Source organism: Plectropomus leopardus, chromosome 1, assembly GCF_026936395.1.
Source record: "Plectropomus leopardus strain MGB_pleo_1.0 chromosome 1, ASM2693639v1, whole genome shotgun sequence".
In the NCBI taxonomy this organism is placed as follows: Eukaryota; Metazoa; Chordata; class Actinopteri; order Perciformes; family Serranidae; genus Plectropomus; species Plectropomus leopardus.
The window spans coordinates 42,305,567-42,320,854 of NC_142176.1; the positions used below are offsets into that span (position 1 = coordinate 42,305,567).

Consider the following 15,288-nt stretch of genomic DNA (forward strand, 5'->3'; position numbering starts at 1 on the left):
TATTTCTGTGTGTTGGCCAAAACACAAAGAGCGCGCCAGTTTGCCGAGAAGCGTCCAGGATGCTCGGATGCAACAGAGCGCGGCAGCCTGCCAAACGCCAGCCAAGAAAAGCAAAAGCACAGGAGGGATTTAGTCAAGTGCTCATTTGAATATGAGCGAGCAACAGACTGTGGAATTTGAATGAGATTATAAAGGGAGACGGGGTAGGATGAATTTCAATTTGAGAGCATTACATGTATTCTCTCTATGTCTCTCCCCCGCCTCACCCCCCTCCCTCCCAGAGGTGAGATAATGACTCCCAACAATGAGCAGGAGGGAGGAAGTTGGCAGCGCTGTCGCCACATAGTGAAGCCAAACGGTTATTGTGGCACGGCAGCTCCTCCCCTCCTATTTATCTGTGTGTACACACACACACACACACACGCACGTATAGACACACACACGCACGTATACACACACACACACACACACACACACACACACACAGATCTAATTTAACAGAGAATCTCACCAGCAGCTCCACTGCAGTGGTACGCATTGCACCTCCAAAACCTCATCATATCACAACTCCCCCTTTGGCATAATTATATATATATGTGTGTGTGTGTGTAGGTGGTGATGGTGGGATGGGGTGGGGGTGGGAGGTTGCCTAATACAGCTTCAAAGACAGCAGCAGTTTGAGGGAAGACACTCAAGGAGGGAGAAAGAGGCAGATGGAGAAAAAACAGCGAGTGACGGGGAAAAAGAGCAAGGAGGGTGAGTGAGGAGGGTGGGAGAGAGCAGATTGAGAGAGAGGGGAGGTGGGAGTCGAGAGAGAGGAGAGACAGAATAAAGAAGGAAGGGAGGTTTTCCAACAGCGCTGGAAAGACAGAAGTTTAAGCTCAGCGCTTCACATCCAAGGACAGAAGACATACATACAGGTGAGAAAACTCTTCTTCACCATCTCCATAAGGGGTTGTTATTCCTGCGTTTTGTAATATGATGCTGACATTCAGGTGTGAAGATAAATGCAGAGCGATGAACTTGTGCTAAGCCTTCAGTTGAGAGTGTGCAGGCATGCAGCGTGAACACCAGAGCATCAGTGGGTGTTTTGTTGTGTCCTGAAGGACAAATGTCATGGCAAGAGAAAGAGTCCTGAGTGTGCCGTGTTTGTCCCAACACAACAGAGTCGCATTCCTCATCAACTCTTAACACAAAAAGGGGTGTGACTGTTGCTTTAATGGTAATGGGTGCTTTCCATAAGTGTTGCATGAGTGGAGAAGCTCTATACTCTGTGTGTGTGTGTGTGTGTGTGTGTGTGTGTGTGTGTGTGTGCGCGCGTGTGTTCAGCAGTCGTGCCGCGTCTGAGCAGCATGCATTATTTATCTGCACTGATCTCCAGAAGCAGCGATATCTCTACCAGGGGGGCAGAGGGAGGAATGTATATACTGTAGTGTGTTAATATGATATGTGACAGCTGCAGTGATACCATGAGCTGTGTGTGAGAGGAGAGCAAAGAGACAACCTGCATCTGCTCTATGTTTCAGCTGTGCAACACTTGCTTTGTCTTGTTTGTAACATCCTGCCACAGTGGGTTGCAGCGTGTGCATGGATATCCTATGGTTTATTTATCTGTGATTATCCGTGGTGGAGATAGCGGAGCGCCCCACGGAAGCAGGAGATGGTGAAGAACACTGAGCTGATGAGATCTCTCTTATCTTAGATAGGTTTTTCACTCTCGGGAGGTTGACTCCTTTTGTCTGCAGATACAGCATCTTAATCCACATCAGTGTAACACACGGTGGCTGCACGCAACAGATTCTCATCTGACTTAGAGTGTGTGCAGATTACACATTTGTAAAGGAGCATATGTTATTTACAGCATCTGCGTGTGTGTGTGTGTGTGTGTGTGTGCGCGCGCGTCCAGCTGCTTCTACCCAGTTTTACTGAAGTCTGAAGGTAGCTCCTGATGTGGAGGGCAAACAAAGAGAGCAGCAGCTATTTTGGCACCATATCTAGATCGCACATCATCCACACACTCTCACAACACACACTTTAACCCTTGAAAGGCAGAGTGACTTTATTATTCTTGTGCTGCGTTCAGATGCCTTTTCATATTTAGAGCTGTGAACCCTGAGCAAATTGGTGCAGTTTCTTTCAAAAACATGGGCAAAGGGCAATGAGCAGCTTGGCAATAAAAGCATCACATATTGTAAGAAATTAGTAGATTCAGAAAATTACTTTTTATAAAAGGTAGGGAAAACATCTAGGGGAAAAACAAAAAGGCTAGGGGAAAAACAACATTTATAATTATCATGATTACATATTAAAAATTATGTTTCAAAAATTATTATAATTTGTTTCAAGGGTATTTCCGTGTTTTTAAATGTTCTGGGTTTTTTTTGTTTGGTTTTTTTTTTTTAGATTTCTTGCTAACTTTTGAGTAATATCTTTTTTGTTTCTCATTGTCTTTTCCCCATATTTCTGAAAGAAATCAAGCCCATTTGCTCAGGTTTTTAAAGGGTTAATGACAATTAAAGGAATGTTGCACTGACAAACTGTGAAGGCTGTGAAGGTGGTTCAGGGATGTTTTGTGCTTGCTGCTTGAAGGAAGATTGCAGCTTGGATTTACAGTTTAAGGGACTCAGTGAAAATAAAGCTCCAAATAATTATAAAAACTATTTTAAAAAAAAAGTTGTATATTTTTGTCAAAGTTCAGCTTAATAAACAGATTTCATGTGTCACTGGTTACCGCAGTTAATTTAATATTATTTTTTGTTATCATTTTGACCTCCAACAAAAAATGAAAAAAAAAGAGATAATCAAGATTAAACAGTCATTGTATCGCATTCTGTTTTGCCAGGATGCTCTTGTTTTGTCTTGGGTTTGTGTGTTTGGCCCTTCTTCTAAAGCCTTAAGGCCCCCTCAGCCAGCCTGTGGCATGTTAAGTTCAACTCAAGCATGTTTTTTTGGATCTTATCGCATATTGGTTTCTTTTCTTCTTCTTCTTTTATTTTTTAAGCTTTCTTCTATGAATTTATGCTGTTCCACTGTCAGGTCAAAGCCCAGTGTGGGAACTATGGAGCATGTGCAGAACACCTGGGCCAGTTCAGGTCTGGTTGAGGCGTACACATGAAAGAGTAGATCAACTCCCAACTGCATCATCTGGGTGTGTTAGTCTGACTTTGGGAAATACAACTTAGTACAATTTCAGTCAGACTCTCAAACCCAATTCTCTGGTTGGAATCACACCATACGTAGATATCGAACCCAAACCAGTAATAACTGTGCAGGTCATCTGTGATCTTAATGCCATTCGATTCTGTCATGATCATATTTTGCCAAACACAGACATCATGATAATATTAGTCCCCTGGGAATCTTGGTGATGCTACTCATGCACACACAAACTGATCGGATCGGGAGCAATTTGGGGTTCAGTATCTTGTCCGACATGCAGACTGGAGGGCCTGGGATCTGACTGCCAAGCTTCCATTTAGTGGCAATAAATAGAGTTCAGTCAGACAACTCACATTTGAAATATTTATTAGAGCAGCAAAACATGATTAGAATATGGCGTCTAGGCTCTGACCTCATCACTCCCCGTACATATGTTTCCATAGAGATATTGGGGAGTGATGAGCAAACATCTTAAAACCCTCGTTGGAGCCCACAGGTGGATGCTGGGGTGGCAACAGGTCTGAAAGATCATGCAGTACTATGCAGGGCAGCGGTGGCATGTCAGGCAGTGGGAGAGTTGGGAGATTTTTGCAGTTTAAATAGACCGCCATAATGACAGAGTGTGTTTGGTAAATGACTGCAGAGCGTAAGGCGTGTCACATGTATATCGGTGCAGCTCGAGTTGACAGCATTTTCAGGTACAGGAGGCTCACCTCGCTGCACAACATGGAGACCCATTCACAGACAAAGCCAGCTGAAATCCACCAGAAGAGTGAAATCTGGAAAGATGATGAGATGGAGAACATGTAATGATGTATGGCAGATTCAGTTATGGTATTTTAATCCACATTTTAAGACTGGAAAAACTTAGAGGATAATGCTGTGCTCTCACAGTGCTGTGTAGTGTTTCTGTGTTGTGTTGACTAGATCTACAAATGACTGTGTGCATCATAACCACAGGATAATGTCAGTCAAATTGAGTAATACACAGACTTAGCTTATCCCATGAAACACAGATGACTCTGTGTGTGTGTGTATGTGTGTGTGTGTGTGTGTGTCACATCATACAGTAATATTGGTCCCATGTTAATGGAGCTTTTGCTGTTCCTGACCAGTGTAAAGCTGGAACTAGACCTTGAGATTACCAAAGCATAAAAAGATGAGAAGTCAAAAGTCTGACAGCAGCACATATTGGTGACATCGTAAATACAGCGGAAATAGAAAAAGAAGACATGATTTATTAATCCCTCCTTGCTCTTCATTATTTCTTGGCTTGAAATCAACATGCACACAGGCACACACACACATGTATTATGGAGAGCTTTGAGAATGAGGGGCCTGCCTCACTGGATGAAGCACTGGACTGTTGGGCTCTGGTGCCTTGCTGGAACCCAGGAAGAAAACTGACACCTCTTCAGCTGTAAGTCCTCACTCCGTATTTGTGGACTTAAACCTGGGACCTTTTATAGCAGGTAGACTATGATTAGAGTCACGCAGCAAGAAAGAAATGAAAAGAAATGTTTTCATCAAACACTGTCATGAAGGTGAGTACAAAGAAACGAGTCTAATGTGTCAAAGCCAGCCCAGGCAAACAAAGTGACTTCAGTGATTTGTTGACCGAAATGAGGTACATAAGCTTGAAAGCAATAGCATGAAGCAAGTCTGGCAACTGAGAGAGGAAAAGGGGCTGGTATATGTGCTGCATTGCTCAAGAGGAAACATCAGAACAGGTGAGCAGGTGAATGAGAGTCAGGTGACTGGGACTGAGGGCTTCTGGCAGACTGGTATAGAATGGCAATGAAGGTGTCTGACAGAGTGGAAATGGGGCTGGAGGAATAATCTTTTCAAGTTATGCAAAATATATGCAGGAAAAGCAAAGAATCACAGCATGTTTCTTCAGCTTAAACAAACTTCTGCATATAACAAAGGAAACCTCACAGAGTGTTTGATACTTAAAACATGTTTTTGTTGGAGTCCTGAAAGTAATGAAGGTGACAAAATGTGAGAAGAAAGCACACACTGCCTTTGCTCAGGCCACGGCCATCTTGCTCACATCTTATCAAAAAGACACAGGGCAGCAACCCTGCTCACATATTCAGCACCACATATCCCCTTGAAAAAACTATTATCCAAGTCGAGTCTCTGGTGCTCTTAGTCTCTGGAGTTTCATGTTAAAGTTTTTCATTTGTTTTAAATTGGAAAAAGATCACTCTGCTGTTCACTGCTGCCTCTGTGACTGTTAGTTTCCCCAGAGGGAATTTCTCGGATGAGAATTTCTAGGGTTGAGTCACTGTAAGTTAACTGATAAAGTAAATAAGTGTTAATAATATGTGTCAATAAGAGTAAATAGGAAGAATCTGATTTCTGTTTCATGCTGCAATTATTTTTAGTTCTGCTTCAAGTAATGCGAAAAGTAATGCACCCAAATTTGTATATATCCCACGTAATCATGAGCCAGTAATTCATGCACATCCCAATTATTTTGGCAGTACCTTGCAGAAACACAAAGGATTAATCAAACAAAACAAAAAATTGACTTCTAAGTAAGATCTATATTTCCAACATATTCTCATCCCAAGTCATCGTATGTCTCAACTTTGCAGTGGACCTCCACATCTACATATTCTGCCCTGATTATCCTTATGCATCTGCTCTTCACTTTCCAGGATGCCGCTACCATGATGTCAACACAAGCACATGGTAGGATTACGCCGCATGTGGTTAGGTTTAGACAACACAAGCACATGGCAACCAACACTGCGAAGTCAACAAAAGCTAATGCTGGTACTGATGGCTAAGATTTAGGAGGCATATAGTAAGGTGAAAAAAAACCCATCACATTCAGACAAGGAGCAAACACTGGACTGAAAGTGCCATCAAACCCTGTGGGAGGGTTTGATGGCACACTCACACTTCTTATATTGTGTTGTTATCGGCAGCATTTCAACCTGCAGCCATTCTGCCGTGTGTCAAGCACATGCGACAGGTTCTGTCTGGCCATGTTTTCAGCTGTCACATATTCAGCAGCATCTTATGGGGACGCAAAAGTTCAAACACAGCCCGTTTCAAAAAGGTGGCTTGTGGCATTGGGATCTTACATCGAAAGCCCTGTCGAAGCGGTGGTATTGGATGACTTAAGAATGGGAATGGGCTGGTGTTTCATGATTACAAGAAAAATATGAAATTAATAATATATCATAATTACGAAGCGAGGGGGCACATTGTATGTATTTTCAATTTGCACATAAAAATACCTAAGCAGAAATGCTTTGGTTAAAAAAAAAAAATTTCTTTAGAGGGTGTGGAAAACTTGGCATATTGATCAAAGGTATATACAACTCAGTGCAATGGAAACAGACCCAGCGACTATAGAATGACGTTAAGTTACTGTTATGACATTGGCACAGCAAGCTTTTTCTGTTGTCCCTGAATGGCGTTTAAATTTGGTTAAAATTCACATTAACTGAAATGGAAACCTGACTGGTGGTTTAATCTCTGAAAAACTTGTTAGCTGTAGAGATAATACTTGCACAACGGTTGCAAAGAGTATTAAAATGTAAGGATAGTTTCTTAGCAACAACAAAGATGTTGTTACAGTTCACATTATTGAAGAGTTAAGAGGAGAGATCATAAGTTGAAGGCATCATGATTGTGTGTCAAGTCAGCACACACTGCTGACGTTGTTGTATTAATGAGGCGGTGGCTGTAACAGTACAACTGGCAGTATGTTCCAAATAAAACTGAATGTGGGCCATTTGCAAAGGCAGTTTAGCTGCTGTCGAATACACCTCTGCAAGCAACAACCAGAATACTCAAAGCAGATGGAGGTCTGTTCGCTCTGAGCTTGCCAATTCTTAAAACCACAACATGCATCCCACACAGGACACAGAAAACAACCACAAGAAATTATTAACCAAATGCAGGTGTAGGTGTGTGTGTGTGTGTGTGTGTGTGTGTGTGTGTGTGTGTGTGTGTGTGTGTGTGTGTGTGCGCACTGAACAGTTTGTGCAAAATAGAGTATGATGGGAGGACTACAGAACAAGAGATGCACTCTGATTATTTTTAAGCATTCACTTCACACATCAAGGTTTGGATTACTTTTCTAAACGAGTCATAAAATAAGCCGTGAGCAGAGGAACATGACTGTATCACAGCAGAGGATGTCTTTGACTTATATGAGGAGTCATCATCTGATAATCCCTGTGTTGCAGCACTGATCTGCCTCCTGCAATATCATGAAAATCTCACACAACCAAACCTGAACCCTCCTTTCTATGTATTAAAACCTTCACTGCGACCTAAACCTCCCTATTGTTCTAAAGCAAAAAAAATCCTCAGGGGATTCTTCCACTCAGTGTTATAATGCATCATCACTCTTTGATGATCAGCGCAGTCTGTTAATTAAAATGAGGTTGTGAACTTATATTTCCAGCAGAACGAGAAAGGGTGTGAATTAGCTTCTTTGTTTCAGCTCTCAATAATAAAGGTATGAAAGGTGAGAAATGAACTCCTGACTAAACTCATTTTGTGACTTCAGTTAATTACAGAGGTGGAAATTATGACGCAAAGGAGCGGCGGCTCTACTCCAAGCTGCCTCCAGATGTCTGAGCTCCTCACCCTATCTCTAAGGCTGAGCCCAGCTACCCTACAGAGGGAACCAATTTCAGCTGTTTGTATGTGCAATCTCACTCTTTCTGTAACAACCCAAAGCTCATGACCATAGGTGAGGGTGCAGACGTAAAGTGTCTGGTAAATTGAGACTGTTAGATTTCAGCACAGTGCCTGCATCGCTGCTGCTGCTACACCAAACCGCCAGGCCATCTCATGCTCCATTTTACCCTCACTTGTGAATGACACGGAGACAAACATAAAGAGCAGTCGCAGAAGGACACTTAGTGTGTAATATGTTGATGCAGTAGTCCGCTTCAAAGTGGCATTATGTGAGGATGTGGGATGAGCACGTGTTGGAAAAAGCCATGAAGGTCTGTACAGATTTTCATGGTTGAGGATGAATCCCTTCATCATAAGTCAAAACTTTTGTTTGTCCCATACTTTATGACTAAAAATCTGCAAAACTAGTGACATTCCCATCAGCCTCAGCTGTTAGCATGCTGATGTTAGCATGTGAAGCTTAAAGCAGCTCCAGTACAAAAGCTACTGACTCAGTCAGTGACACAAACACTCGTTGATCTTGAGGATTTAACATTTGTTTGTGTACTGAACTCCTCCAGTTAATTAGAAAAGCTGAAATAGTACAGGGGAGAATTTTATGAGTGAGAGCGATAAAACCAGATTACTTTTAAACACTAAATGGATTAACCATAAATGACTGGAAAGATCTGTCTCTGTTTCTCCTTGCATGAATTTCCCCTTGTAAGGTTGTTGAAAACTAAAATGGCGGCTCTAGAAAGAAGCACTTTGATTATGAGGAACTGACACCAAAACCTGACATATACCGTTGAAATTTGAGATCATAGAAACTTGTCCTGCTGAGTTGGAAATATCGCATTTCAACAATTCACCTGTTTTCCTGTATTTGTTTGTTTGGTTATCCAGCAAAACAAAAAAAAAACACCCAGAGTCAGGCAATACAAAATGCCAAGATAATTCACTTATGTTATGTTACTTGTTGTTTAAATCATGCAGTGTGATTTTTTTTCTGCAACGCTACATTCACATTTGAATCCCAAACTATGACTCGCATTTGTGGCCATCATAATGACACACACATAATGAACCCAGGTTGCAGCCGCGCTTGCCTCACTTCAGTCACTGTCACCCCTGTTTCCTGGCATGACACCAGGTTGTTGCCAAGCTGTTACTCTCTCTTACTCTCTCTCTGTGTCTCCTTCTGTCTGCCTGCAGTCAGAGAGGGATGAGTTGACAAGACTGAGATAGCAAGTCTGTCTGCTCCAGGTTTGCTTTGTACCCAGACTATGGCAGTAGAAAGAAGATGTTTACAGGACAGATTAGAGGTCATGGAAATGGATCTTCCTCTGTTGTTTGCTTCAGCTGACAAGCCTGGCTTACACCTCAAAATCTTTCTTTTTTGTATTCCTCCTTTCTGTGGTTCTCTCCATCCATCCGGTCCCCAGGCTGGTCCTATATCTACAGCCTAGCAAGCAGCTGACAGCACGGTGACAAGTGTAGAGGATGGGAGGAAGAGAGGCAGTGGGGGGAGGGAGGGAAGGAAGAAAGAGGGACTAATGAGAGGGACAGCAGCAGCAGCAGCAGGGGTCTGTCACTGCACCTCCAGATAACAGCCCCCCGACTCTCTTTAATATCTTGTCCCAGGTGACCAGGTCGCTCCATCTCCAGCTTGTAACAGTGAGGTAGGGGTAGGAGTGCTTATTAGCCACTCGTGCGTTTTTTCTTTTATCCTTTGTGCACTTGTAAAGGGAGGAGGCGGAGAAGCAGGGGAGGGTAGTGACAGACTTTACGTGGATCGAAAAGCCAAAAGCAGAATTGAAAGAAAATCCAATAATGAGTAAGGATGGGAGGGTGAAATTATTTATTTTAGAGTGTTACTGGTCTCAACCCAACACGCTTGTTCCCTTCCAGCTGTGTGTGCACGAGGAGCTGCAGGAGGCAGCAACAGGAAAAGATACACACCACCTGTTTTGTTCACATTTACATATAAATGTTAAGTGTTTGGATTATACAATAGAATATTTCAAACAGTGAAATCTATGAAGAGCAGTGTTCATTCTTAAAACAGCAAAGCCCATGATTTCACATGTGAAATGTCCAAAACCCACATGTACATATATGTGCATTTATGTGTGAAGCATATTTCAACTGTAATATAATAAATTTGAAAGCTGAGCAAATTGGCTTCATTTTTCCTTTCAAAAATGTGGGAAGAAGGCAATGAGCAGTGCAAGAGGAAATGACCTAAATACATGCAAAAAAAAGTACAAAAAATAACTGAAAATTATTTTTTTTAAAAGAAAGGAAAAAAATAAAACAAGATTTAGTGCTTAAAAATAGAATAATTTTGTAATATTATTTTAAATATGTAAATACAATAATTATAAATGTAGTTTTTCCCTGGCTTTTTAAATCTATTTTTTAAATCTACTAATTTCTTTAAATTTTTGGAACATTTCTTGTTAAGTTGCTCACTGTCTTTTTCCCTGTGTATTTGAAGGAAATAGCACCAATTTGGTTAGGGTTCAAGTCACATGCTGTTCTGTGAGACTTTGTTTATCATACAGATATATTTTATTCCATGCACATTACGTTTTAAATATATTACTTTACTGTCAGACATAGTGATTTTAAATATGCTCTACTAAACTGCTGAGCAGAATGTTGTACATCAATACATTACATAAATATGTAATTCTGTAGCTGTAGATGTAAACTGACACTGATAGCAACGTGCAGATCTATGATGATTCTATTTCTCATAGCTCTAAGATCTATGCAGCTTCATAGCCAGATGTATTATTATTTCATTAGATATAAATAAACACAATATCCACAGAGGTCACAAGGTGAACTGGATGTAAAGCAGTGAGTTTGAAAATAAAACAAAATGGACTTCATGTTGTAACTTCCACTGCAAGAAACAGAGCTTGTGACTAAGTGCTTTTGTCTATTATTGTTGGACACCAAACCATCAATATGCTCCTCCACTCTCCTTATTATCTTGGCAGCTGTGCTTGTTGTGACTCAGCAGGTAGGGCAGGTTGTCTGGATCCCAATGGTAGCTCTACTGCTATCAATATGTGTGTGTGTGTGTGTGTGTGTGTGTGTGTGTGTGTGTGTGTGTGTGTGTGTGTGTGTGTGTGTGCGCGTGTGTTTATTGGTGATGGAAAGGCAAATTGTGAAGTGCTTTAGATAAAAGCAGCATAAAAATGTAGTCCATGAGTATCTGATCCCCAGACAGCCACAACACGCATTAATGCAATACATTTATTCTGTAAACAGTCAAATTACTTACATAATGTTAACTTGTGTGAAATGTGGGTCCCTGCTGGTACCATCTCATCTTCAATTAACTGGTTCCTCAAACCAAGTTATTGACTGTTTCTAAGTGCTTTATCGAGGGGAACTGGACTTGCTTAAATTTCGTGAAGATGAGGTGAAACATCTTCCATGTGTTAATGGGTGTTTAGCTGTCTGGGAAGAGAGCTCAGGACTGAACTGTAGGTGGGTGAAAAAAAAAAACACTTTCGGGCACACAAAACACTGCCTGGTAGTGCATACAGTTAATCTAGAGATAACGTGCAGATTTTTTTTTTGATTTGGAGGGATAGATTGTTGCTGCCAATGCTGGAATAGTATCAGGTTGTCAGGTTGAAGGGGTGTGCAAGCGCATCTGGATTTGTAGAACAGCCAAAAGGAACGCCCTCTGACATGACCTGTGATTGGTCAAAGTCTCCTGTCACAGAAATGTCAGAGAGAAAATGTGGCCAACAGTCCCTAAGGGTTAATGCAAAGACTAAGTTCCATGACTTAATTATATCAACCATCTGTGGCACAGTTAACATAGACTTTCTGGCTCAGCTGTTTTTAACCAAACCACTGTTTCTTTCTTTTACTTTATTTATCCATACTCTCGCTGTCTTTGTGCTGCTGCAAAAAACAACTTTCCCCTCTGAGGATCAATAAAAGCTGATCCTATTTTAACACACTACAGAGAAACAGAGTCTTTCAGAGTGTCCTGCCTGTCTCAGTTGGTGCAGGGGGCACTAATGGTGTCTGTATGTCCATGTATTCTCTGGAGCAGTGTGACATGTGAACACAAAATGGAGCCTCCATGGGTTTTATGCAAGACAGGTCCCTGACTGAAATCCCAGTCATCTCTCCAAAATCTTTTTAAGGATGACATATTTTAGTCAGCACAGAAAACACAGATCTAAGTCCTAATCCTCTTTTTTTTCCACAGTTTGTGCCAGACAAAACATTACAACTGCTCTTTTAATAAGAGAGTTCTCCTTTGTAGATCTAGCTTTCAAAAACTAAGACAGTGTGAAGTAAAAGCATTAAATATTTATAAATAAAAACTTTCAAGAGCCACAAAAATTATTTCGGAGTCCAGGTGTTCGCTATCAGTTCCCCCGCCCAGAAACATTAGACTCATCTGGGCTTTTGTCTGCACTACACTATAAATAATTTCACTGTAAAATAAATAGCTGGCAGCACAGACACCAGCAATATACAGTCATTTTACAGTCCTCATAATGTGAAATGAATCTACAACCTATTGCTGCAAAAACAGAGATACATTATACATCTGTATTTCTACAGTATACAGTAAAATACTGGCAGCTCACACACCAGCAGTACACCGTTATATTACAGTATCCAAACTGTTTGTTTTCACAGTTTATTATTGTAAAAATGAAACGCACCATATTTCTGTGTCAGCCACAGGGCTAAATGTGAAAATATTCCAGTAGGCTAATGTTCTGTTTTACTGCTGCCTCCCTCTGCTGATGCCGCCTCTTTGTGATTCATTACTGGGTTAACGAGAATGTCGTTCCTCAGTTGCAGACTATTATATCAATGTTACTGAAATAAACTGACAAAAAAATGCTCATAAATGGGCTAATTGAGATATTTAAATCTCCTCTATGATAAATGACATTTTAAATGTAGATAGACAGCCTGTTGAGCATCAGTTTGATATCAAAGATTCTTTGCAATATGAACAAGATACTGACAAAAAAAATGTAATTACAGTCTAATTTATAGACCCATCAATGTTGATGGAGCAGGTCTTGTTGATGTGTGTCCTCTAAATTGTGCGTCCTCCTCAGGAAAAATCTGTCCAAATCTCTGAAGTCCATTGGCAGTTATTATTTCCATATATTTTTCTAAAAGCAAATTGACTGAGAAACAAAAAGCACCAGCCTAAGACAAGGCTGGTGCAAGATTAACACAAGACTAATTTTAAATCAAACTTCTGACAGAGCTCCAAATTCTCCATTCACGCAATGTTTCCAGTGTCCTGTCATTTAAAACAGCAGCATGCTGTTAAGGGCCTCCATCCTGTTGCTACCTGTTCAGGTGGAGCAGCTCACAATGCATTGCTAACTATAGCACCAAACTGTTTTACAGGATCGCAGTATTTTATTGTTGGAGATTGGCTGTAAATTAACAGCATTTGCATACAGTGTGGGGATGATAACAATCAATCAACGATCGTTTTTTTCGCTCATATTAATTGAACATGTGAAATTGAATAGATCAATCGATAGGCTATGTAATGTCAAAATGTATGCAATATGTTACTGTGAGCTTTGATAGATTAAAAAATAGATTTTGTATTGTTTGAAATAAGCAGAATTTTTGTGTTTCTTTTCAAATAACGATTAATTGATTAATCAATTGTTAATTTCACCAATAATTAGTTAAGTTACGATTTGCAACCCTAGTCTGCACACATGCCTGATTATGTTTGCAAAACAAATGTCAGTGGGGATGGACTCTAAAGTCAATCCTTATTCAAAAAATGGATATAACCTATCACCAAGCTCAACACTTTGATGCTCATTCAATATGTATATTTTGATATTAACTTACAGTCAGAGGTGTGAACTTTTAGATCCCTCCTCCCTCAGAGGCCTTAGCTTTGATTTGGTCCTTAGGGAGGTGGCCACAGAGCATCAGTCACACCCTGCAGCCTTCATGGAGAACACAACACCAGTACTGATCATTATGAAAACCTTTATGTGCTTGTATTTTTCCATAAACACGTGAGCCAATTTTTTTTTTTTTTATGTGTGTTTCACATTAAATCGATTGGTGGAAGTGAAAGAAAGTGCTGCTTTTGTGTGTTTTCTAATCAGCCCTGGAAAGTTTTTGAGTAGGAATCAGTCACTCACCCATTGCAGAGAATCAGGTAAAACTTTTATTCTATTTCAAACTCTCAATGCTCAATAGATTGAGAGGCCACTGACATCTGCTGGGGGGATTGTGCTCGTATCATGTGTGTCCTACACGTTCTCAGCTATATCGACTTTTATATCCAATCCGTGATTAATGAGTATGGTGTAAGGGTAGCATCAACCCAAAAATGTACAAGAAATAAAGTAAAGAGGAAAAGTTTGTAAAAAAACAACCAATGTTCAATAATCAAAGAGAAAGAAATCCACTGCAGATCTTTTTCTGTCACCCATGATAGCAGCAACTTCTCTCTCTCTCTCTCTCTCTCTCTCTCTCTCTCTCTCTCTCTCTCTCTCGTTACTGTATAATATGAATCAAGGTCAGATGAGAAATTGCTGAAATGCATTCTAAAAAAAATACATAATCACACACCCATACAGAGGTGGGTGGCTGAGGGGAGAAACAAGGTTGAAGAAAAACACAGTGTTCAGTGGCTTTTTCTTTAGTCTGCACTCCAGAAAATTGGATCTGAAATGAAATAAAGAGATCAAAGTGATGTATTTCAGCTTTAAATCGAAGGTTTTTTTGCAGGACTGAGGCCATATTTTTCCTACCCCAGTGAAGCAATGTATCACTGTATATTGGCAGCCACTGAGTATAATAGTAGTTCTATAGTTTATAGTTTATAGTTACCTCCACTGCAGACAGGAGTCTCTCCTCACAGAGACAGTGACTGGCTAACTTAACAGTGCAACGCAGAGTGAATGTGCATCAGCAGGTCTGTTCTCTATATGTCTGGTGTATGAATTCTCCAGTCACATCTCCCATCGTGTCCAGACCCTAACTCACTCCCTCTGCCTCTCCATGCAGTTCTTTTACTCATACAAGTGAAGTTATTAGTAACTACCAACACATTCTCATCCCAAATCATCATAGGTTTTTACTTTGCAGTGGACTTCTGCATCTACGTATTATGTTTAAGGTATCCTACTGTGTCTAGTATATCTATGGTGCTACCATGATGTCAACACAAGCACACGGTGGGATAACGCTGCATGTGGTTGTGTTTAGGCAAAAACAGCACATGGCAATCAACAAATGCAGGGACATCAACAAATGAGCATGCTGGCACAGATGGTTAGATTTAGGGGAGGGAGGCACATGGTAAGGTTTAATTCAATTCAATTTCAAATTCAGAGCCCATTATTTCAAATCTCAGAGGGCTTTACAGCATAGACATCCTTCTGAACTTGCACCCTCACAGCAACAAAGGAAAAAGTCTTCCCCAAA

At 40.7% G+C, this 15,288-nt stretch overlaps 1 protein-coding gene across 1 annotated transcript in view; it reads left to right on the forward strand.

The window, feature by feature from the left end:
- The first annotated feature begins 765 nt into the window (after nt 1–765).
- The window catches only part of c1qtnf4 (C1q and TNF related 4), a 51,921-nt gene continuing 37,398 nt past the window's right edge, over nt 766–15,288 (forward strand). The window contains exon 1 of the mRNA XM_042489259.2: nt 766–920. The gene's annotated coding sequence lies outside the window, so the exon portion shown is untranslated. The remainder of the gene's footprint in view (nt 921–15,288) is intronic.